General features: G+C 40.2%; 1 protein-coding gene across 10 annotated transcripts in view; it reads left to right on the top strand.

The window, feature by feature from the left end:
- Positions 1-22,888, top strand: part of LOC120779091 (RNA-binding protein Musashi homolog Rbp6) — a 463,019-nt gene that overhangs the window by 186,825 nt on the left and 253,306 nt on the right. Inside the window, exon 1 of one of the 10 annotated variants that reach the window (XM_040111255.1) lies at positions 17,560-17,703. The exons of the other annotated variants lie outside the window; for them this stretch is intronic. The gene's annotated coding sequence lies outside the window, so the exon portion shown is untranslated. Of the gene's footprint in view, positions 1-17,559; positions 17,704-22,888 lie in introns of those variants that run through there. 10 annotated transcript variants of the gene reach the window in all.

The raw sequence follows: 22,888 nt of genomic DNA on the forward strand, positions 1-22,888 counted from the left end.
AGGTTGACCAGCTGCTAACCCACACCGAAAGGCTACAATAACGCAATTAAGTAGGTATTTATCGGCAAGGGAAAACGATAAGGTACGCATACACATATACATACATACAAACATATAAATATATCTATATACAAAAGAGCTGAGGCTGGCATGGACCACACCAGCGCCGATAAGTGCGTGTGCCTAATTGCGATCGGTTAGCCAATGTTGCTCCTCGTCAGGTGTTGCTGCGTGTTGAACTCTAAAATGAGAAATTAAAACTTAGGCTGCACAGAAGCTATAATACCCTGCACAGGGGAGTCGTAAAAAGGTTTAAAAAAGTTTGCCTTACCAAGAACTTACCTCGATCATTCAATTTGTATGTCAGCTTTATGCTATAGTGTTCCTATATCGGCGGTTCTGACAAGCAGCTTCTTGCATCTTGGAGAAAAAAACACGGCTGAAAATTTTCAGATAGATAACTCAAAAACTGAGTGACTAGTTGGCGTATATACAGACCGACGGACATGGCTAAATCGACTTGGCGGGTCACTCTGTTTATTTAGATATATTTATTTTATAGAGACTTTGACGTTTCCATCTGGGTGCTACAAACTTTGTGGGAAACTTAACAAACCCTGATTAGCGTATAATAACTAAGAAAATCCTCAATTTTGAAATTTCCCGTGGAACAATTATAATTTCTTCGCGGTGATGCTGCCTTACTAATAAAGTCAAAACTACTCACAGTAGGCGGCTACCCTGTATTGCCTTTAAGTACATCGTTATTGTAGAAATCGTCCCCTACTGCCGACCAGACGAACCGATTGCTAATAACAATTGAGTGTGATTATCGATTTAGTAATTAAGCGACGAGGCAGTAATTAACAAACGAGCATAGAGCCGAGACGAGTTGACTTGAATGCTGCTGCCTCAGCTGAAAGTATTTATTGTTGGTGACGATAATGGTAGCAATAATCAATCGCCCGAGCAAACAGCGGTGGGCGCACACAGCAATTTACGTATGTTGCTACTATGTAACAGTTATGGCAGGCTTGATGTGAGTATGTTAACGTAGTAGCGTTGGTAGCGAGAGTGTGGGACAGTGAGTGAAAGCTTAAGTTCCTCAAACACAGATTTTGACTGTCTTAGAATATTCGAAGAGTACCTTGATTAATCCGATAGATTACCACCTGTTATTTAAAGTGAGGCAGATACAGGTAAAATCTAAAAGTAAAATCGGTTTCAGAACGAGTTTTGGAAGGTTTATTAATATGCAGGTTCAGAAAGTGAAGTTATGTATTGCCATATTTGTAACACCAATGACCAATTGAGGTAAATATAGTTGACTTCATGCTTTAGAAAATGTGGGTGACAATATTCTTCTCGTTCTTCTTAGCACTACAACCATACGTCGATCTGGGCCGAGAACACAAAACTTCGCCAGTTCTTTCCATAATCATCGCTCCCTCGAGCGACTTCAAAGGTCTTGTGTAGAACAGTTCTCTCGAATGATACAAGTGCCTTCTCATCCCGATTAGCCATCGTAAATGTGGCTGCGACAAATAGTACGACGAAAATAATGAGGAACTTATAGAACGTAAGTTTTGTTTGGCAAGAGAGAGATCCGTTTCTCAATTACCAACCGATCCCAAAGTAGCAAAGTAGCTGGCAAGCAGTATTCCGCGCTGGATCTATCAGCTTAAATTATAATTAGAATTTATGTTGGTTCCGAGATATACAAAGCGCTTATCTTTTTCAAATGTATAGCTGCCAACAAGCACGTAGTTTCCAAGGCACGAGGAATCTTTATGTTTGGCCTCCACACACTTCTTTCGCTTCTTTTTCTATGCTGGATATGGCTTCGTGACGGCTCGGTTGTTAAGGCCTACGTAGCATTGTACTTTGAGAGTACACAGTGCCACTGCGGTTCAGATTGGTGGCACTTCACTTTTTCCAGCATTATATTGAAGATCCCTCACTAAACGAAATCACCCAGTCTAAAACCTCTTTTAGTATCGAACGGTTTGTGAAAGTTGGTCCCGATTTTGTAGGAGCTAATAGGTGTGCTCAACTTCATTCTGCGTAACTGTATGAGTTTCACAGAGAAATAATATTAAGGTATGGCGTCGAATAGGCAGCTCTTGTATGTACTGTCGGCTTTGTAATCGACAATAAGATGATAAGGTCGATCTGTGTGTCGACTGTCTTCTCCAAGATTGTACGTATTGCGAAAATCTGATATATGATTTTATTTTGCCAGGTCGAAAGCCACACTGATAAGGTTCAATCAGTGTTTTTACAATGGGCTTAAGTATTTCACTTAATACTCTCGAAAGAACCTTATATACAATTTTAAGTAGGTTGATTCTACGATAATGGGCTTTGGGGCTTTTAAGTTTCCTTAGATTAGTTCCTCTTGTATAGCTTGCTTGGCTGATCGACAATGTTGTCACGGTATATTATTGGTGCTCCTTCATCCGTTGCATCCTTAACTTCTGATAAAATTCTCTTGCTGGCTAGCATCTTAAGTTCTTCGCACTCGAGTTTTTCTGTTTCTCACTTGTTTTCGTTGAAAATACGTATATCTTGTCTCCTCTTTTTGCTGTACCGCTGCAGGCTTTTGGCTTTTACAGTCCTCGCCACAATCAGCGGCTGGTTGGCTTTGTCATGGCGTCTTTTTCTACAGTGACGGCGCGGCATTTTTCATCATAACAAGTATTTCTGTGTGAGCGGTAGAAACTTAACATTTTTGTTGGTAGGACTAGAAATTTTGAATATGGTTTTTCCTCCTTAGAAGCTGCTCATTTGTTGGAATCTCCGATATTGGACCACTATAAGTTACAGCTTAATAGTATGTACAGCTGCTGGCGTACGCCGATGACACCGATATCATTGACCATACCAATGTTGATAGTCATAACTTCGAAGTGGTCCTCTTTCCTGGAACCAGTATTAACACCAACAACAATGTCAGCCTCGAAATTGAGCGTAGAATAACTCTTGCCAGTAGGTACTACTTCGGACTTAATAGGTAATTGAGAAGTAAAGTCTTTTCTCGAAGAACAAAGACCAAACTCTACAAGTCACTCATCATTCCCGTCCTGCTATATGGTGCAGAGGCTTGGGCGATGACAGCAACCGATGAGTCGACGTTATGAGTTTTCAAGAGAGAAAGGTTCTGCGGAAGATTTATGGTCATTTGCGCATTGCCAACGGTGAATATCGGATTCGATGAAACGATATATACAGCGAATTGAGAGACAACGGCTACGGCTGTTCAAGTCCTTCTATGGAAAACTTTTTATATGACAAGGTATCTTAACAAAATTTTGCATGGATTTTTGTATAAAGAATCCATCTCTTTAACAACAATCTCCAAACAAATAATTCAGATCGGAGACCCCTAAAATATAGCCACTTCTATAGAACCTTTTTTGTTTTTGATGGATATTATTGCTTCGCTGCAACTGGAGTTAAAGTTTTTTCTGGTTTTATATGCAAACATAACTTTTTCTACCTTGAAATCTCAAACAATACATTGAAATGTATGTATGTATACATATGTATATGCATGTATAGTATATGTGCTTGCTGAACGTGAACTTAGCTCTGAGACACGGCATATGCCAAAGCGAAATTTCGTGGCGTTGAATATTATAGATGTTGCAGCAGTTTTTTTCCTTTTGCCCACGAGCAGCCATTTAAAGCTACTAAACAAAATACCGTTAAGATAAGCAATAAGTAACTGTGAATTATTGCAGTCATTACACGTTTACGAGCAGTCAATATTGCCAACGCCACCAATATGCCGTTATGGCCTTTTAGCTTACGAGTTGGTCCCCTCAGCCTAGATTACAAGTCATTCTGCACCAACAACAATTAGCATTAGCTTGAATCCATTTCGCATTTGTGGCGCTAAAATCTTCTATTGTATATATGTATGTATGTATTAATTTCAATTTTGGTGTTTTCTTCTACAATACAACAAAAGCAACTGATTGACCCAACTATGCAAGGGCTAATGCTAAAATAAGTGAACCACTCGCGAGCAGTTACAATATTTAAAGTTTTAGAGAGTTTTTTGGTTTATTTGGGTTATTCAATTCTCGGCCTGATACATAGTTGGCGCAAGTAGAATTAAATCCATATAATTCCTTACTTTCAGAAGGCGCGTGTATAAATTTGATAGTTGAAGTGTCATTAGTTAGTGAATTATATTATTTTAAGTGAAGCCACTTTTGTTATTGTGAATAAATATTGCAGAAACTCGTCTCGATGAGGGGTCTCCCGACACTGTCCCAGAAAAATACACTCTCAAATATTGATATGCTAAATTTAGACGTGGTGAAATGGGCACCGAAGACGCTAAACGTAGTGGACGCCCAAAAGCGGATGTTACCGACAAAAACATCCAAAAACTCTAAAAAATAGTTTCGGATGACCGTAAATTGAAGTTGTTGAAGATAACAGGCACCCTGCAGATAGAAACTGAACGTGTACAACATATCATTCACGAATATTTGGATATGAGAAAGCTCTATGCAAAGTCAGTGCCGCATGAGCTCACTTTTGAACAAAAACAGCGATGAGTTTATGATTTGGAGCAGCGTTTGGAGAAGTTTAAGCGTAATAAATCCAAGTTTTTGCATTGATATTTGAAAATGGATGAAATATGGCTCCAACATTGCACTCGGAAGTCCAAGCGACAGTCATTTGAGCGATCTGCACACTATAAAAACCGCTGCAAAGCGCAGAAATTTACATAATATTTATTACATTCCGCTTTATAGTCCAGATATGGAAGATATGTGTCTTGGGTTTATATAAGTGGCTTCTTTACAAGTACTACAAGTTTTTGCAACCTTAATTATAGAAAATTTTCATATTTCTTAAGAAGAGTTTCTGTACAACTCGCTCGGTTCTGCCTCCGAAGTAAATTTTTGTTTGTTTAATAGCAGTAATCTCCTCAAATGCTTTAATTCGAAACTGAAATTGATTTCGCAATACCTTTTTCTCTGCGATTCAAAGACAGCCTGACTGTTTTCGGCAGCTCCATATATTTTCAGGTCAATTTAATGACTCTATACAACTTCCCCCTTCAAGTAAGCGAACGATTTCACCGGAAATATTGTAAGGTAAAGGGGGTCAGTTGGCAATGCACATATGAGTGAGAAGCTTTTGTTCTTAAAAAGGAGAGTGAGGCAATACAGCATGAATGCGTCAATGAGGTCGCACGGGAAGATTCAGCAGCTGTTTTAGTTTTCTACCCCACTACTCAGTTTTAGACAAAAGATAAGAACACAAAATAAAGGGAAAGCGTTTGCAGCATTTCCTCGCCCGCACTGAACTTTGTTGTTTTTCTTCAGTATTCTAGCTGCAGCCATTAATATCAGTCAAGAACACAGCAGAAAACTGTCAAAAGAAGATACTCGGCACACGCACATACTCGCACTCGTATGCCCACCAAAATGACTCGAAACCTTAACGAATCATTGCAATTTGCTCACCATCTCATATTACATAAATGTGAGAGTAGCCAAAGGTGGTGTAGTCTTATGCTGCGGTGAGTGACGGGAAGACCAATATTTTGCTGCAGATTCTATTTAATAGTATGTGTTTTCGTAAATTGACCAATTAATGTTCTTATTAATTAACATATGGGTTTCTGACTTGCAACAATTTCTATGTTATTAAATCCTGCATGGAAATAATGATAGTGTTGCCTTTAAACAGAAATCGTTGTTGGGCAGTTAGTTCAGAAATGCATTTGTATGAACATATATATGTATGTACAAGTATATATGTTTCACTGCCATTCAGCAGGCTGGAGAAGTGTTCCCTCCATAATTTTAGTATGCTCTGGGCACTTACCCTTACCCTTCACAACATAAGCTACTCCGTACAAGAACTTGATTTTGATCGGTCAAAGTGTATGGTAGCTAATATACATATGTATGTATAGTGATCCGATCTGAAAAATTTCTTCGAAGATTTCTCCACTATAATCACCTTTTCTTGTTGACTGGCGTAAACACCGCTTACGCGGTTATAGCCGAGTTTACTACAGCGCGCCAGTCGTTCCTCCTTTTCGCTATTTGACGCCAATTCGTGATACCAAGAACAGCCAGGTGCTTTCTCACCTGTTTTCTTCCTTTACTGCCACTATCGGCTACTGAATCGAAAACTTTTAAAGCTGGAGTGTTTTCTTCAAACCGGACAACATGACCAAATCAGTCTAGCCGTTGTCTCTTGATTCGCTGAATGTCAATATCGCCGAGCGATGAGATATAGCTCCATTGAATGTGATATTCGCTGTGGCTAATGCTCAAAGGACTATAAATATTCCGCAGAACATTTCTCTCGAAAACTCGTAGCGCCGACTCGTCAGACGATATCTTTGTTCAATATTCCACACCATATTGCATGACGGGAATGATGAGAGTTTGTAGAGTTTTATCTTTGTTCGTCGGGAGAAGACTTTACTTTTTAAGCTTTCTTAAGCTTTTCGAGGCAGGCTGTCTGCTTCCTCTCCACAGCGACACAAAAGTCCTGATCGTACGATCTGTTTATTCGACCTTTGCCAAAACCAATGGTTTCGCTTGGAGCTTGAAATGCCGTTCAACATTTCTCGTTGCCGATGAGTGCTCTCAGAGAGCAGGAGTGTAAGTCGAGAAGAAAACCGTTTCGCTGTCAGTTGCGATAGTAGGTTTTTGCCGTCGTACTTTCCCTGTGTTTGTTGACGGGCGTGATTTGCTGTACAGAGGCAGATGCGTATCATCGCTTCAGCAAAACAGCGGTCCGAGTGTACTTTAGGACACTGGTGACGTGTCGTACATCTATGACAACATTGTCAATTTGGTTACGAACTACGGAGAACTATATTTCGGGCCCTGTGAAGTCGATCAGCCCCAACCCATTTGAAAAGGTTTCGCCATGGAGGCTGAATTTTCCGACTGTTATACCGGAGGCGTAACTACCATCAATGGGAGAAACGTGTGTCAACCAGCTGATAGAGTTAAGTATCTAGGGCTCATCCTAGACAGGAAGTTCTGGTGGAGACCTAACATTGCGGAAAGAGCAAGGATGGCATTGATTGGCATTTACTACTGTAGGGGAGTCATATGTAAAAGGTTGGGACTCTCACCAAAGGAAGTTTTTTGTCTATTAAACCATAATTAAGTCTACAATGTTAAACGGAATTTTTGTTTGGTGGACGAAGTTGGAAAAAATTGCTGAGTGTTCAACGGGCTGCTTTCAACACTATCTGTGGTGAACTGCGAACCACACCAACTATGGCGGGGGACATAGCTAGAGGGCGAAAGCTGTCAGAAAATCTGGGTACTTAGATGCCTGCGAGTCTAAGAACACTGAAATCCTCAAACATTTTGATTTCATTCGAAAATACCTGGAATACCAGTTCACCGAGCTTAGTCTTTTCTCTGTTGCTATACCTCCAGGGAGGAGAGCTTTCGCTGGTGACAAGGAGTGTGAACTTTTCTAACGAGTACACTGTCGCCATCCACCATTTCCAGTTTTAGTCAGGCTTCTTGATCACTGCAACGTCTTTCAAGCTTGGGTGGCTGCCATAAATTTAGCAGTAGATCAACTGCTCCGGATTGATGTCTATCTAAGGCAGCTATATTAGCCTTCAGTTCGCAGACTGTTTGCTCAGGACTAGTAAAGGGATGTCTAGACTTTTTATCTCTAACATCGAGTTATTTTATAATTACACTTATTTGGGAGAAACCGGAATGCAGGGAACTGTAATGCTGATGAGCTTGCTTGCGCAGGTACTTAGAGCTCAACAAATGCGGAATGGGAACTAGTAGGACTCCGTTGGCTTCTTGTGGTTCTCTACTTGTTGGTCTAGCACCAACAGCTGAGCAGTCGCAAGGAGCTTCTGGTCTAGTCTGGTCCCTGTTAAATGATTTTAGTAATTTATATTTTTTGACCCACCTTAATACATATGTAAATATATATGTATGTGCTCATTCCAATAGAAAATTTCTTGTGCCTTTAGCTGCTGGGGAATTCCCTCAAGTTGTTCGATAGTTGGTTGTTAAGACGAGGCCATAAATGAAGACATTTCCCTCGTGCGCACATAAGCAGACCTGCTTACACATTCTGCTGCAACACTTAAGGTTGCACGCGAGCTTATCACCACTCACGAATAAACATGAGCGAACGCGCACAAACGCACACACATCCTTATCCATGTCCTTATTTATGAATTTTTGCGTTAAAATAGATCGAAAAACAATACGTTGCACAAAGCAATGACTCAGGCCACATACGAGTACACATATACACAATATGTACATAAAGTTAAGAGTTTATAAAACACGACATATATACTACATACACATATAGTAACAGATGAGCTGAGCGCTTGCGAACTCCTGCATCCTACCCTATCGTCAGCAGCGACTTCCTTAGACGCATTGAAAAACCGCAAATCCTGCTCATGTCCTTTTCCCAAGGCGGCACAGCGGCGCATATAACTAAATATTGGAAAGGCACGATATATTCACGTGTTCGTATACTTCATGGTGCAGCGCAAATGGGGAGGGAGGCAAAATGTTGACTGTTATTGTTTACGTGTGTATGATTCGTGTGGGTTTATGGCAGTCAGCATTGCCCGTTGGTTATTATTTATGTCCCGTTATCAGTCGGCCATAACCGTTGCCGGTCCCACATATCCGCTCTGTTTTACCCCCAAACACCCTCCACAACGTTTACATTCGCATGTGCTGGTCTGCTGGTCCGCGAGCATCATTTCATTTGCTTGTAACGCGGAAGATTCTGCTCTCCGCGTTTGCGATATGAGTCCGGCTTGAATAGCTGTAAGCTAAAATTGTGTGTTGACCGCTTTTCTTTCACATCCTTGTCTAGTCAAATGCTAAATATACATATATTCATTAAGCTTTTTCAACTTTTGCAGTATTTAAGAACACATTTGTTTTGAGGTTCTCTAATTACAGTAGTGCTGGATTATTGAAAATGTTTTGGGTGAGGGAAGACGGATTCTTTGTGAACCTACGATAAATTTAAAGATAAAAAACCCAAAAACTTAGTTATTTCAATTTTTTACATAAAGTTTAAGGTTATGCGGCAAAATGTTGAGAGTAAATTTGTAGATCTTTTCATTACCTACAACCTTGTCATATAATGCTTTTCTATAGGACTCGTTGTTTTGTCTGAAATAGAGTTAAACCATTTTTAACCCTTAAAAGTTCAAAAGTGCCCTCTACTTCGTCTTTCCGACCTCAGATCGCCAGCTAATTATTTTTCTTTCAGTTTTGTTTTCTTAGCTACGATTTCCAATGAGTTTCAACTCAATTTGTTTTCTTTTTTTGCTGAAAAAAATTATCGGTTTTGATCTATTTATCTGGATTTGAAAGATGAGAAGTATTTTATATTATATCATAAAGAATATCTGACATTTACCAAACACCCAAGAAGAAAATGGTAATTTTTGAAAATGCAAAATATATGAATTTAAAGCGTGATGCATTTTGAGGTTCCCTATTAAAAAGAAAAATAGATGATCCGTTCATTGAGCCAATTTTCAATGACTCATTCGAGCATTGCGATTGTTAACTGTCGAATGACACGCGTGATGCTCCAAGGCCAGAATCGAAGCGGGATTGTCTGCATATACTTTGGACTTTACATATCTCAACAGGAAAAAGTATAACGGTGTGATATTACACGATCTTGGTGGCCAATCGAAGGATCCAAAACGTGAAATTATCGGCTTACCGAAGCGTTATCTCAATAAATCCATTGATTGATGGAATGCGTGGAATGTGAAGCTGTCTTGTTCAAACCAAATGTCGCTGAGATCACCAATATATATAGAAATATGGATCGATGATTCCACTGCCTCACAAATTACAACAAACCGTCTTTTTTTAAGAATTAAATGGCAGCGCTCTAATACCGGAATTTTGCTTGTTTACATCCCCATTGAGTCAGAAATGGTACTCACCGCTGAAGAAAATTTGGCTCGGAATCGTTGGATCTTCTTGTAACTTTTCAAGAGTCCATAGGGTGAAGCGATGTCGCTTGGGAAGGTCGACCGGCTTCAGCTCTTGCGCAAGTTGTATTTCGTACGCTTTCAATTTAAAATCTCGACGTGAAATGCGCCAAATCGCTCCATATCGCTCCGTCAGTCCGAGTTGCTGCGAATCGACACTCAACGGTCTCCGCATCACTCTCATATTTTGGAATAAAGTGGTAACAAAGACTTAAATGGTGTTATTTTAAGATGTGTGGATTTCAAAAGAAATAAAACATCTTTAATTTAGTATTATGGACAAAAATTGAACTTTGTTTTAAAGATAAGGGTTTGTCATTAATTTTTTAAAACTATTTCGGGCAAATTGAGCTCCATGGCTCGAATAAATTCCAGCCGAGAGACACAACTTTCCACATCTTTTTGTGACTTGGCACTGTAAGCCCGCAATATAGCGCCAAATTTTATATTTCAAGTCGTTAAGCATATCGGGCATATCTGCATACAATAGCGACTTTACATAACTCTACAAAATATAGTCTAACGGAGTTAAATCGTACGATCTTGGAGCGAGATAATGTGCTCACAAAAAGATTCCTTCCATAAATTGATTGTTTCGTGGGCTCTATGGCATATAGCGCCTTCTTGTTTGAACCAATGGTCGCTTACCTCAACATCCTCCACTTCGGGTATAAAAAAGTCAATAATCATAGCTGTATATGTATATGTATAGTATAGCGTCACTCATTGACTATAATATTATGACCGGCGTCAATTTCGTAGAAATATGGATCAATGATTTCCTTAGTCCATAGGGTTAACAGTGAATTTTTGAGGTTGTAAGAACAGACGTATTGAGGATGGTGGAACAAAATTTTTTTGTTAAAATCAGCATCGGTGGCCATCCCGTTTTGTGCCTTTTCACCGAACGTGCGACACACTTGATGGTCGTTCAGCTTCAACTCTTACACGAGTTGGATTTTGTGAGCCGGTAAACCAGAAAGATCTGTAAAATGGATGGACACAGCTTAAATAGTAGCATGCAATGTCGGCTAGACTCATTCAGATCTTTTTCGATATTTTTCGATACTCTGCTACACAACAGTAATAACGTGTAAGGTGTACGAGGTATGCCGTCTCTGGTATGACCACGAACCATTGTTGCGCGAATATTAAAAACATATCTCGCGATGCGACGCTCAAAACGAACGATTTTCCAGCGTTGTTCCGGAGTCTGTTCATAATGAAATGTCGAACCCATTAAATAAAATGAATATGAAAAATACCAATTCCGAAAAAAGTATTGACTGATTGAAAAGTAAACGTCAAAACAAAACACTCTACTTTTTATGTCTCTGATGTATACTTAACTTATAAAAAAAGCAGATAGTCTAAAAAGGTTAGTAAATCTTTGAAAGTGACGCATGGTTCTTATGAATTGTTAATGAACAAAAATATCGTAGAATCACGAACTTTGACATCCCTCATATAGCCATTCGAAATTCCTGTCGGGTCGCATTTACGGTCTCCGGAAATCAGTACTGATAATGCTGTCATGGCAGCAGCCGCGGCGTTGTTGATGATATAAAAAGGAGCACGCTACTTTACTTTCAGACTTTTTCGGTAATGTTATTATTGGTATGTTTGGCGGGAATCATCGGCAGTTGGCGGCAGAGATGGTTCACCTGCGCATGTCACGTACTCTCTGTGCTCAACATTTAACGAGTGCGCTGCCACTCTCTCGCACTCAGAGCGGCAATAAATATGTTTATAGCATTAAAAGATTACGAGGCTTCGTGTTCGATTTGGCGCTTGCCTTGCTATAGCCTCCATGCATTGGCATTTGCCGATGCGCTCGCCAGTTTAAAGTGTTTGTGAGATTTTTCATAAGTAAGTATCCTGAAAAAATTTTGCGCCGAATAGCAACGACGACCTACCAACCCACGTCCATAAACTTCCGCTTTCACTTGTTATGTTTTCTTGCAGGCTTTTGCTCTCTTTCGCGCTCGATTTGCTTGTTGTTCTCTTGTCACTGTGTGAGTGTCCGTGTGTGTGTGCGTATGTGCCTGTGTCTTCCTGACAATTGCGTTGTTGTGTTTGCAACATTTTGCGATTTGTGATTTAACTGTTGGAATGTCGTCGTCTCACTGCGAGTCACTGGCAGACCCGCCGGCGGTTCGATCGCAAAGGTGGCGGTAGTTATGTACATGCTTATGTGTGTGTATGTCTCGGAAGGAGGAGGATTCACAAAGTAGTTATTTACAGGCAAAATAGCGCGTCTGCTGCTGCTCTCCTCAATTGCAGCCCTGTCCGTTGGGCACTGAGAGCGGCGGACGGGGTTGGTCGGTCGGTCGGCTGGTTGCTTTCATATGATTTATACAGGGCGCTTAGCAAACCAGGGAAGGGGCGCGCTGTAAAGACATTGACGCACTTAGCGCAATGTCAAGTTGACACTTTAGCGTTGCGTGATTTTGGCAATTCTGATGACGACCGAAGTGGCTGCGGTGGCAGAGTACGAGGTGGCAACGCATTGCAGCGTCAACATTCAACGCAATTAGGTAACGACGCTGGCTGACTGACTGGCTGGCTGAGTAGATTCATGGGTAATAATAGTCAAGACGCTAACGAGGTTGGCGGCTGAGCGTTGCGGCGGCGAGTGTTGGCGGTCGGTATTCGTGCGCTTGCGTCTATTTTGGTCCCGTTTGTTAGTCGCTTTAATTTCGATTGTTAGTCGCAAATTGAATGTTTTTCCGCACATCAGCACACGCATTTGCTAATACCACTTGAGTGGCCTGTGCTTGATGGTGTGGGGAGGGGGGAGAGGTGTATTAATAAGCATTAATCATTACGAAGCGTAATCTTTCAACGATTTATTCAATCGCTTGCGTCCTCGTATGCAAAGCTTCGCAGTCGTTCACTGCTTAATTGCACTGCCTCGCCGTCGTTTATGCACTTTGCTCCATGCACATGTCTGCCACCTAGCAGCCTACGAATCAGCGCAGCGCCTTATGTAGAGCCGGGAGTATAGTTGTCGGATTAAAATGATTGCAATGCCGCTGGCAGAATGCCTTTTGATTTGGCACGCACCTGCGCATACGTAACAAACGAGCACGACATGGAGTTCAGACATTGTTTTTGTTAGGCTTTTGTTTTAGCCATCAGCCGTCAGCCGTTGGAAGACTCTCCAACATGTTGTTGCAGTTGTAGTTGTACATGCGTTTGTGTGTGCATATTCATAAATTTTCTAAATTTTTGTTATTAGTGGCCTTATTTGCAATGAAGTTCCTAAAAAATGACAATCTTTATACCTTAAACAGTCTTTATTTATATCTTGTACTGGGTACATTAAGTATGTCATGATGCTTGGAACCTACTAAAAGGAACGTCAAAGACTATAGTGTGTATATAAATGATACGCATGACAAGCTGCGTTGATTTAGCAGCGTCCGTCAGTCCTTCTGTTCGTCTATCCTTCTGTCTTTCGGACGCACTGTCTGTATATATACAAATTTGTCCCTCAGTCTTCGAGGCATCGACATGAAATTTTACGTACTACCTTTTCTCATCAAGCAGCTCTTCATTTGTCGGAATTTCCGGTATCGGACCACTATTACTTATAGCTGTCATACAAACTGAGCGATCGGAATCAAGTGCTTGTATGAAAAGATCTTTCATTTGACGAGATATCTGCACGAAATTTGGCACAGTTTATAATTCAAAACATTGTAACAATCTCCGAAGAAATGGTTGTGATTGAACCACTATTACATATAGCTGCCATACAAACTGAACGATCGGAATCAAGTCCTCGTATGAAAAGATCTTTCATTTGACGAGATATCTGCACGAAATTTGGCACAGTTTAAAATCCAAAATTCTGCAACATTTTCCGAAGAAATGGTTGAGATTGGACGACTATGACAGGTAGCTGTCATACGAACTGATCGGTCAAACTCAAGTCCTTGTATAGAAAGCTTGATTATTTAAAAAGGTATCGCCATGAAATTTAACACAGATTATAAGCACAGGTATTTCAATAAATTCTAGAAATATTTTTGAAATCGGACTACTATAGCATATAGCTACCATGTAAACTGAACGATCAAACTCAATTCCTTATATGGAAAAGTTTTTTATTTGGCAAAGTATTATCTTGAAATTGGCACAGAGGCACTGCCTCAAGTAGCGCTACAAACTCCGTAAATATAATGCAGATCGAATCCCTATACAATATAGTTGCCATATTAACTTTTATTTTGCCTTAATGCCTGAAAGTATTTTCTTTGCAATAATAAACTTTTATTTCTTAGCATTAAATACAATTATAATTTACTAGTTCGCGCAAAACACTTTGACGCATGAATACATGCTTAACAATACCGCAAATTCAAAACAGTGTGGCAGCATTCTTTATTAGCCAGCAACGAGCTAAGCTGCTGTCGTTGCATTTGCCATTGTTTTTGCGTTTTAGCAAATTAAATCGGCCATAAATACACCCACATGCATGCATGTCGCTGCCAATTACACACACACACACACACACAGCGCACAGGTATCACAGGCTTGTTGTTGTTGCAAAACACAGTTATGCTGAGTAGATATACTTGTACATAGGACGAAATTGTGCCGCTAGCCCAAAAATATGTAAATCTCAAATGCCTAGCACCCACAAAACGCAACAAGAGATTCGTGCTGCAGCAAATCCGAGAGCATGTGGCCTATGCAATGATGGAGTTCATGTACGACCGACTGGGATACAACAAACAGACTTCCGGCTTCTCTTGGCGCTCTTTCGCTCACTTTGTAAACGGCCTTTGATGGCCTTCGATTGTAACGCATTCACAGAAGGTTGTGAAAGTGAACTTTGTTGCTGTTGTTGCACGAATATTTTCGTATTTTCGTATAAGGTAAAAGCACAACAATTGAAAGGAAAATAATATGTGAGTGGGAGAAAGAGAGGGTTGTAAGAGAGCAAGACAGTAGCGAGATTTTTGTGCGTTTCTTTGTTTTTTTTTTGTGTTAACTGGCGCTCTGCCTTGTCGGGGGTGGCAGCTGTGGCTGTATGTGTGCTTGGCCCTTTACTCTACGTGTGTGTGTGTGTGTGTGTGTGTACGCCCCCAAATTTCGTAGCAAAACTTACGAATGCACATCGATCGATTTTATAACAGTATACCGCAAAAGGGTATGCTGCAGTGCAACGTTGGCGGTTGGGCGTTTGGTTACCGAAATTTTGTGTAATATGAACATTTTTTTTGGACAAATTGGTCCGTGTTTTATTTAAACCCTGACTGCAGCTCAAAATAGTCTTACTTGGTATAATATATTTCTATATTCTTCATATTAAATGCACACTTGGTAACTCTATCATGGCTCACCAGCACCAGGATATGCTCAGCTCAGTTGTGGTTAAATACACATACAACAAAGCTGCAGGCCGCTGTGCTCAGCTTACTGAGTGCCAATTGTATTTTATATGCTCTGAGAGCTTACAGCATTGCACTGGCTCCCCTGCTCCCTGAAAATGTGGCGTCTGTGTCGCCTCTCGACCCCCCTTATCGTGCGCTCAAACTTCGTCCTTATCACTCTGTCAGCCGCTTTCGTGTTGGCCGTTCGTATTTCGCGCTCGTCATTGCCGTCGCTGCCATTACTGCCGTTCGGTGTACCCTTGCCGCTGCAACCGTTGCCCGTCGCCTGCCGAACGCAGCTACCGTTGCTGCCGCTTCTGCCTGCTGGTTCAGGTTCAGCTTCATCAGTCGTTATCAGACAAGCGAGTCCATCAGTCGTTGCGTTCCTTAGCCGTCGTGCAAAAGTAGCCTAGTTGATTCAAACCACTTTAGCAAACCACACAGTTATAAGCAAAAAAATAGCAAACAAAAAAATAAATATATATAAAAGTATCTATAGCAAGCAATTTAGAGCAAAGCATAGCAAAAACGCGTTAAAAATTTGTACGCCGTAATTAAGCAAATTCAGAAATCAAGCAGCAGGCAATTACCGTCATTCAATACCACGCACACTCCCCCCCAACTCTCTCGTTTGCAATAATACACCACTGAATTATCAGATTGTAGCGGATTGAATTCAATTCAATTAGTCAAAAAAGCTTCAGCTTCGAAACGCGTACAAGTGCAATCATATTAACTCAATAAACAAAAAAAAAAATTAATTTAACAACAAAAATAACGCATAAATCTTTGTAGAGCTTTAGTGTAATCTTCAAGAGCTTCGTAAGTAGTTGTGAATTATTTTTTGCTGGCGTAACTGTGAAATAAATCAAAACAAGCCGAAAACTCAGCAAGCGCAACAAACCGATTGATAACAAACGGCAAAGCACTGTTATAGCATTTTTGAGAAATTTTTTTGAAAGTTTCCGAAAAACCAAAACCAAAGCTTGACAAATCCATGTTTGCAACGCTCAGCAACGCTTCAAACAATCAACCTTAACAGGATATTCAAAAAATATTTGTAAAAAAGTAGAACATTTTGACTGAGTTTCGAAGTTTCGACTGCGAGTCAAGCTTCTTTGTGGACCAACAGTAGTAGTCTTCGTTTTGCCATTAGAAAAATATTACGATTTTTTGAGTGCGTGTGCTTTTGCGCTTTGTTAGTGTTGTTGCTGTATTGTGTAGCAAGCGCAAAAATATAAAATTTATTGTGATTAACCGTTACAAAGGCGAAAATATATTTAAGGCACCGTTAAAAGTCAAAAACACAACGCAACGATCAATTTAGAGCGACCACTTAGCTTTGAGGGTACTTGGATACGAGTATATTGGATAAGCGCAGCAATTAAATTGTGCAATATTATTAACTAAGTGATAGAGAAACAAGAGAAACCCAAACTTACTAAGCAATTGAGTTCAAAATATTAATTGTGAGAGAAACAAAAAATACAGCAACAAATTAACCGTAAATATAAAGTGATATGAAAAGCTGAATAAATCAGTATCCTGACGCTAGCAATCAATCAATCAAACCGTGTGCAGAAACAGCAAATCCCACGTCAACAAAAATACTTACAAACAAATGAGTATATGCGAGTATATGTGAAAGGATATAAGAAATAAAGAAGATAGCGCGGAGCCGTTAAATATTGGCAACGACAAGCACAAGCTAACCGACTAACCCATAAGCTAACCAATACAATATACACATAAAAGCGCCCGCTATCAGCACAGTTACATACACATGCATTGTATTGTTGTTGTATTGTGTGAGCTGCGCTAAACGAGAGCCCCCCTTCGGTCGCCACCGGCAATACTTTTCATGTCAATCGTGTGCTAAGCGCCTTGAACGCAACGTCTTAATCGCATTTAGCCGACGGCAAACGCGCTAGTAGTGTCAAGCAATAGAGTCAGTCGACTGCGTAGCGTCCCAAGTGACTGGCTTGCTGGCATATAACCTGTAGTACAACCAGTGACATTTGTAAGACGAGGCGCGCTGTGCCAAATAATAGCGTTAACCAGCTGCTTAGCGACACTCGCGCGTGTGTGTGTGTGCGTGTGCGTGCGTGCGTTGTTGTTGATTTCTCTCTCCCGACGCGTTAAGTAAAAGCCAACAAAATTTCACACTTTGGAGTAAATCTGTTTTACGTTAAGCAGCCAACGGAGATTTTTCCACCGCCAACGCAGGCGATTAAAGCGATCAGTCCACCAGCGGCAATACAGGCAGCGCCCGCCACCATTCCAACGAAGAAACTCGTCGTAAGTAAAGCCATTTGTCGTATACTAGAAACTGGAGGGATTATCAAAAATTAAAGAGATATTGGTAACGGTGTTATATATATAGATGTATGCATATAGCGAGTGACAGCGGGAACAATTGGGTTAATCGGTGATATATATACATATGTATATAGATATAGCGTGTGACAGTGGCAGTTTTGTGTGTCAAAATTTCGCTCAAATCGGAGATTTTAATACAAATTCAGAATACTTTAGGAATTAACAGCAATATTTTTAAAGGAACATACCCCACACCGCTCATAAAAAAAGCAAAAATAATACAATACAATATAAGTCTATGGTTAAAGTTAACTTTGTGGCACAACTAACTAAAATGCTACCTAAAACTATACCAGAAAGTGTTTGTGTTCACCAAGCAGTCTTTCTAAGCTGTCAAACATATGAGCTACCTTTCTTTCATATTTTCTACGTCTCCCCAAACTGTGAAAAAAAAGCACAAATAGCAATATCGGTCACACGCAATAAATTAATTTAGGCCTTTTCTATGCCCTCCCACATATTCGACTGTGTTATGGCATTCTTCGCTGTGGTGTGCTGCCAGTCGAATGACCTGGGAATTCGCCCAATAATAGAACACATTGAATGCCATTGTACAGCAAAGACATACGTATATATCTCTTAAATACATATATACTCCTTATATACATACATAAATATTTATACATATACATACATACATACATACATACGTACATACTACATACATTCATATACAGATATCTTCAAATACATATATACACATTATTCACCGTTATCAAATCCAGTGAGCATTCACGTGCCGTTCGCCGTCGCTGTCGTGGCCAAAACGTGTCGTACAAAGGGGGGTGGGGGAAGGGGGCAAATTAACGTACGAGTAAGTTCGGAATTCGCTTCCTGTTAAGGTCAAACTGTTAAGATGGCTAATGACACTTTAATATACATTCTACCAAGTAGCAAGTGCTTATGTAAATATAACCGATTTTTTAGTGTTGTGGGTATGAGTTGTGCGCTGACAATTTGAGGGCTTTTGGTGCTTGATTTTAAACTTAAAAATTTAAAATCAGCATTTGCTTGAATACTTTTTTTACTTTTGAAAACAGGATAGTTTAAACTACTTCTAATCTCCAATTCGAAAAAATTGTTCGGATATTGTAGCATTGCCGTCAATGTATAATTTATGATTTTTGATTTATGCGAAATTTTTTGTCAAACTTAAGTTTGATCGATCAGTTTGTATAACATATATGTATGTATATGTTATAGTGGTCTCATGTCGACTTACAAGTATGAGCTGCTTATTGAGGAGAAAAGAAGGCACACAAAAGAATACTGAGCGATATCTCAAAAACTGAGGGATTTTTCCGCCTTTATACATATATACAGAGGGACAGACAAACGGACATGGCCAAGCACACCCAGCTCGTCATGCTGATGATTTATGCATGTTCAGGATATAAAAAAATGGCTGGATTTCAGAAGAAGTATCTGACTATTAGATCCTACCAAAGACACAAATTACTTAACTGAACAGCTAACCGCTCCAAACTGTGGGACAATAGAGTTCGCCGCGACGTGGAAGCTGACTTTCGTGCGGTCAGTTGGTGCATACTGAAAAATGCCACTGTAGTTTACGGTATATAATTCTCTCAAATATTTCTAAAGTCGAATATTTTACAAACGATTTAGTTAGGTTGGACGGGTAGTCATCTGTAAGGAGCTCTACCTCAAGTTTAGCTCTAGGCTACCGAATTATAATAGTGTATTTAAGGCACTGTATTGGTAGCTATAAAGGTAGCAGTAGACTCGCCGTTCCGGGGTGCAGCTTCTTTCAGCAATTTGAGCACGCCGATAACAGAGCGGCAATATTAGCATTGAGCTCGCAAGTTGCGCGCTCAAAGTTAAAGCGGGAGTGTCTAACCTTATTAGAAATAACATAAACTACCTTATCATCATCATATCGTTGGCGTGTCTGGTCATAGTGAGATCGTTGGAAGTATGAATGAGTCAGATAGCCGTTGTCATCGTGCGCTCTAGCACTGGACTTATGGACCTTGCGTTGGTCGACAGCCAAATTCTGCTCAACTGCGAGGTTCTACTAGAGTAGAACGTAGAAGATCTTTTGAACTGTTTGCCTTTAGCAAAGTTCACCTTGCAGCAATCGTAGAAGTTCTTCTTGGCAGTCTTGCCTGCGGCGAACCAGCAAACAAAGCTGAAACTGACATTGGCCGACTCAACAAATGTGTAAACGGCTCAAAACGCTTTGTCGATTTAGGAGGGTTTTTATAATACATATTTATAGGTCCTCAACGGACCGGCGTTAAAAGCAGTTCAAGTGAGTTTCCTTTAGGTTTGACCATCGACTATTTAACCCAACCTAAGCTAGTGCCAATTATATATGTTTTTTTATATACTTATGAAGAAGTATATATGTTTACGTAATTCCAACAGGCTTAGTCCGCAATTTCAAGACAACTCTGCAATCAAATAAGAACTCAAGTACCATAAAAACCGTCATTACATTGCGCTTATTGTTGGTTGCATTGTTCTGGCGCTTTAATTTCACGACGCTGTACGAGTGTGTACGTCCGCGCGCCCGCTAACGGTAATAACACCATAATTTACTTTTAATTTGTTTGCCAAATGCCGGAGCTTTTGTACAAAATTATGGCGTTTGCCGCCAAGGAGTTAACATTTCCGCACCTGTTCTAAATTTTTCCAACAACACCCACAACAATTTCATGTAATCGTCACTGCGCACTTTCGTCGTTGTCGTTGCCCACATTCAGCGTCGCATCTTTAACCAGGTTTTTGGAACGCAAGGCTCATCGTTTGCCGCATTTCAAACGGAGCGGCAACATTTATCGTCTGGAACTCTGCGTTGGTGAGTGCCGATTGTTGAGGACAATGCAACGTGTACAACACTAGCTCCGCTCTTCATTTCACTTCGGTTAATGCAAGGGTTTATTAAACTAGTTCGAGAGCAATTTACCACTTTTGAAGACGTGAGTTGAAGAGTTGAAGGAGTATCAATTGCTTCAAGGTCAGCTGTGTTCGTACTTTTTTAGATAAAAATGAAACGCTGCGCGCTCATGCATCTTTTTGCGGACGATTAACGCTTTCAAATTTGAAATGCTTTGGAGATGGATTTCGCAGTTTGTTGTTGTTGTTGTAGCGTCAGAGATCTGCCGAGTTGACAGTTCTTGGACAGCTAAAAATCCAAATCCATTCCGGTTACGTAGTCTCCACTGGCGTGAGAATGTTTGTAGGCCGCCGCGCCTGTGTTTGAATAAATTTGGTTCAATCGTCGACGGTGTATTAGTTTCTTCATTCTCTTTGTAGAGTATTTAAATTTGTCCTTGATATTTTTTAATTGTCTGCTCATTATGCAAATAATTAGCGAATGGTCAGAATTTTCAAAGGTTTGCACTTAATAAATTTCACGCCTGGCAAGCAGTAGGTGGCAAAGCTTGATAAGATTCTGAACTGCTCTCCACACTTGCCACTTGAAACACTTAGCTTTGCTACCAGAATGAGTGCCGCCCTACAACGCCACTGCATCGTTACCGTTATCCTATCTTCCTACTCGGCTACTCTGCTGTCTCTTCTGTGCATGTGGGTGCGTGTGGTCATCCGGCCGTCCGGGCGACTGGTCGACCTAGCCTCGTACCGATAAGGCAGGCATGTGTCGAGCATGTGAGCCGGCAACACTTTATGGAATTTACCCAAGCGCAGGCATTAGAAAAACTACATAAATGTGGCTGCAAGGTGAAGCGGCGCCAGCCAGCGGAGGAGCCAGTTGGTGCTGTGCCCTTTATAAATAAACTGACGGCTGAAAGCTGCTGGCAGTGCAAAGTAGCTTGCCAGCTGTAAGGAAACTGCAATTAATTTTCGTCACTTTCGTGTAAATGTTGTAAATTCTATGTATGTCTGTATGTATGCACAATCTACGGATACTAAGGATGCGCAGACAGTTGAGTGTATACCATATATACATATGTATATATACATATATTCTGCAATGTTTGGCATGCAGTTGTTTTTGTTTTCTGGAAAATATAAAGTTTGCAGAGCAGTTGAGCTCACAATTAGTTGGGCTGCTCATCGTCACCTAGTTGAGGGTTGTGTTTTCTTCTTTACTTTTCCGTTTAGTTTGGGAAATTGAGATAACAGTTTAAGTTTAAATATATGAGTGGGTATTTGTGACACCAAACATTCTGTTCTGATATACGATTTATACATCTACACACACACATACATATGTATGTAAGTAGGGAAGGGTGTTTCAAAGATTACTTTGTTAAAGGAATTCTCAGGAGCAGTACTACAACAATTTCACATACACATTCACTGCAAAAGTTTTGAAATTTGAGTGGGACAGTGTAAATAATTAACTTTAATAAAAAATAGAAGACGCTGCCTAACGTTAATTAAATATATGTGACCTGGTCTACGGAAAGAGGGCTTAGGTGTCAAAAAAAAGGAGAACAATTAATGAGATAACGAGAAACTGACGATTATTTTTAACAGCTTTCCCAGAAAACTACATAGTTTTCGCACGTTAGCTCCTTTTTCGTAGACCAGGTCACATATATAATTAAGGATACCATAAATTTACCCAATATCCGGAATTGTGTGGTTAGTTTGTATGACAGCTATGTATATGCTATAGTGGTCCGATATGTACGATTTTTTCGGATATTGTACCGTTGAATTAGTGAATAATCCACGTCAAGTTTCTTGAAGATAGCTTTTCAAATACAGTAGATCTCCATACAAGCTTTTAATTTCGACTATTCAGTTTGCATGGCAGCTATATGCTATAGCAGTCCGATCTGAACAATTTCGTAGGATATTATACCATTGTTTTAGTGAATGATTCGTGCCAAATTTCTTGAAGACAGCTCTTCAAATAAAAAAGTTCGCCATACAAGCACTTAATTTTGACTGTTCAGTTTGTATGGCAGCTATATGCTTTAGTAGTCCGATCTGTACGATTGCTTTGGAGTTGGTACCATTGCATTAGTGAATAGTCTATGCTAATTTTCTTGAAGACAGCTCTTCAAATAAAAAAGTTCGCCATACAAGCACTTAATTTTGACTGTTTAGTTTGTATGGGTGCTATACGCTATAGCATTCCGATCTAAGCAATTTCTTTGGAGAATGT

The sequence above is a fragment of the Bactrocera tryoni genome, chromosome 5, assembly GCF_016617805.1.
Source record: "Bactrocera tryoni isolate S06 chromosome 5, CSIRO_BtryS06_freeze2, whole genome shotgun sequence".
Classification (NCBI taxonomy): Eukaryota; Metazoa; Arthropoda; class Insecta; order Diptera; family Tephritidae; genus Bactrocera; species Bactrocera tryoni.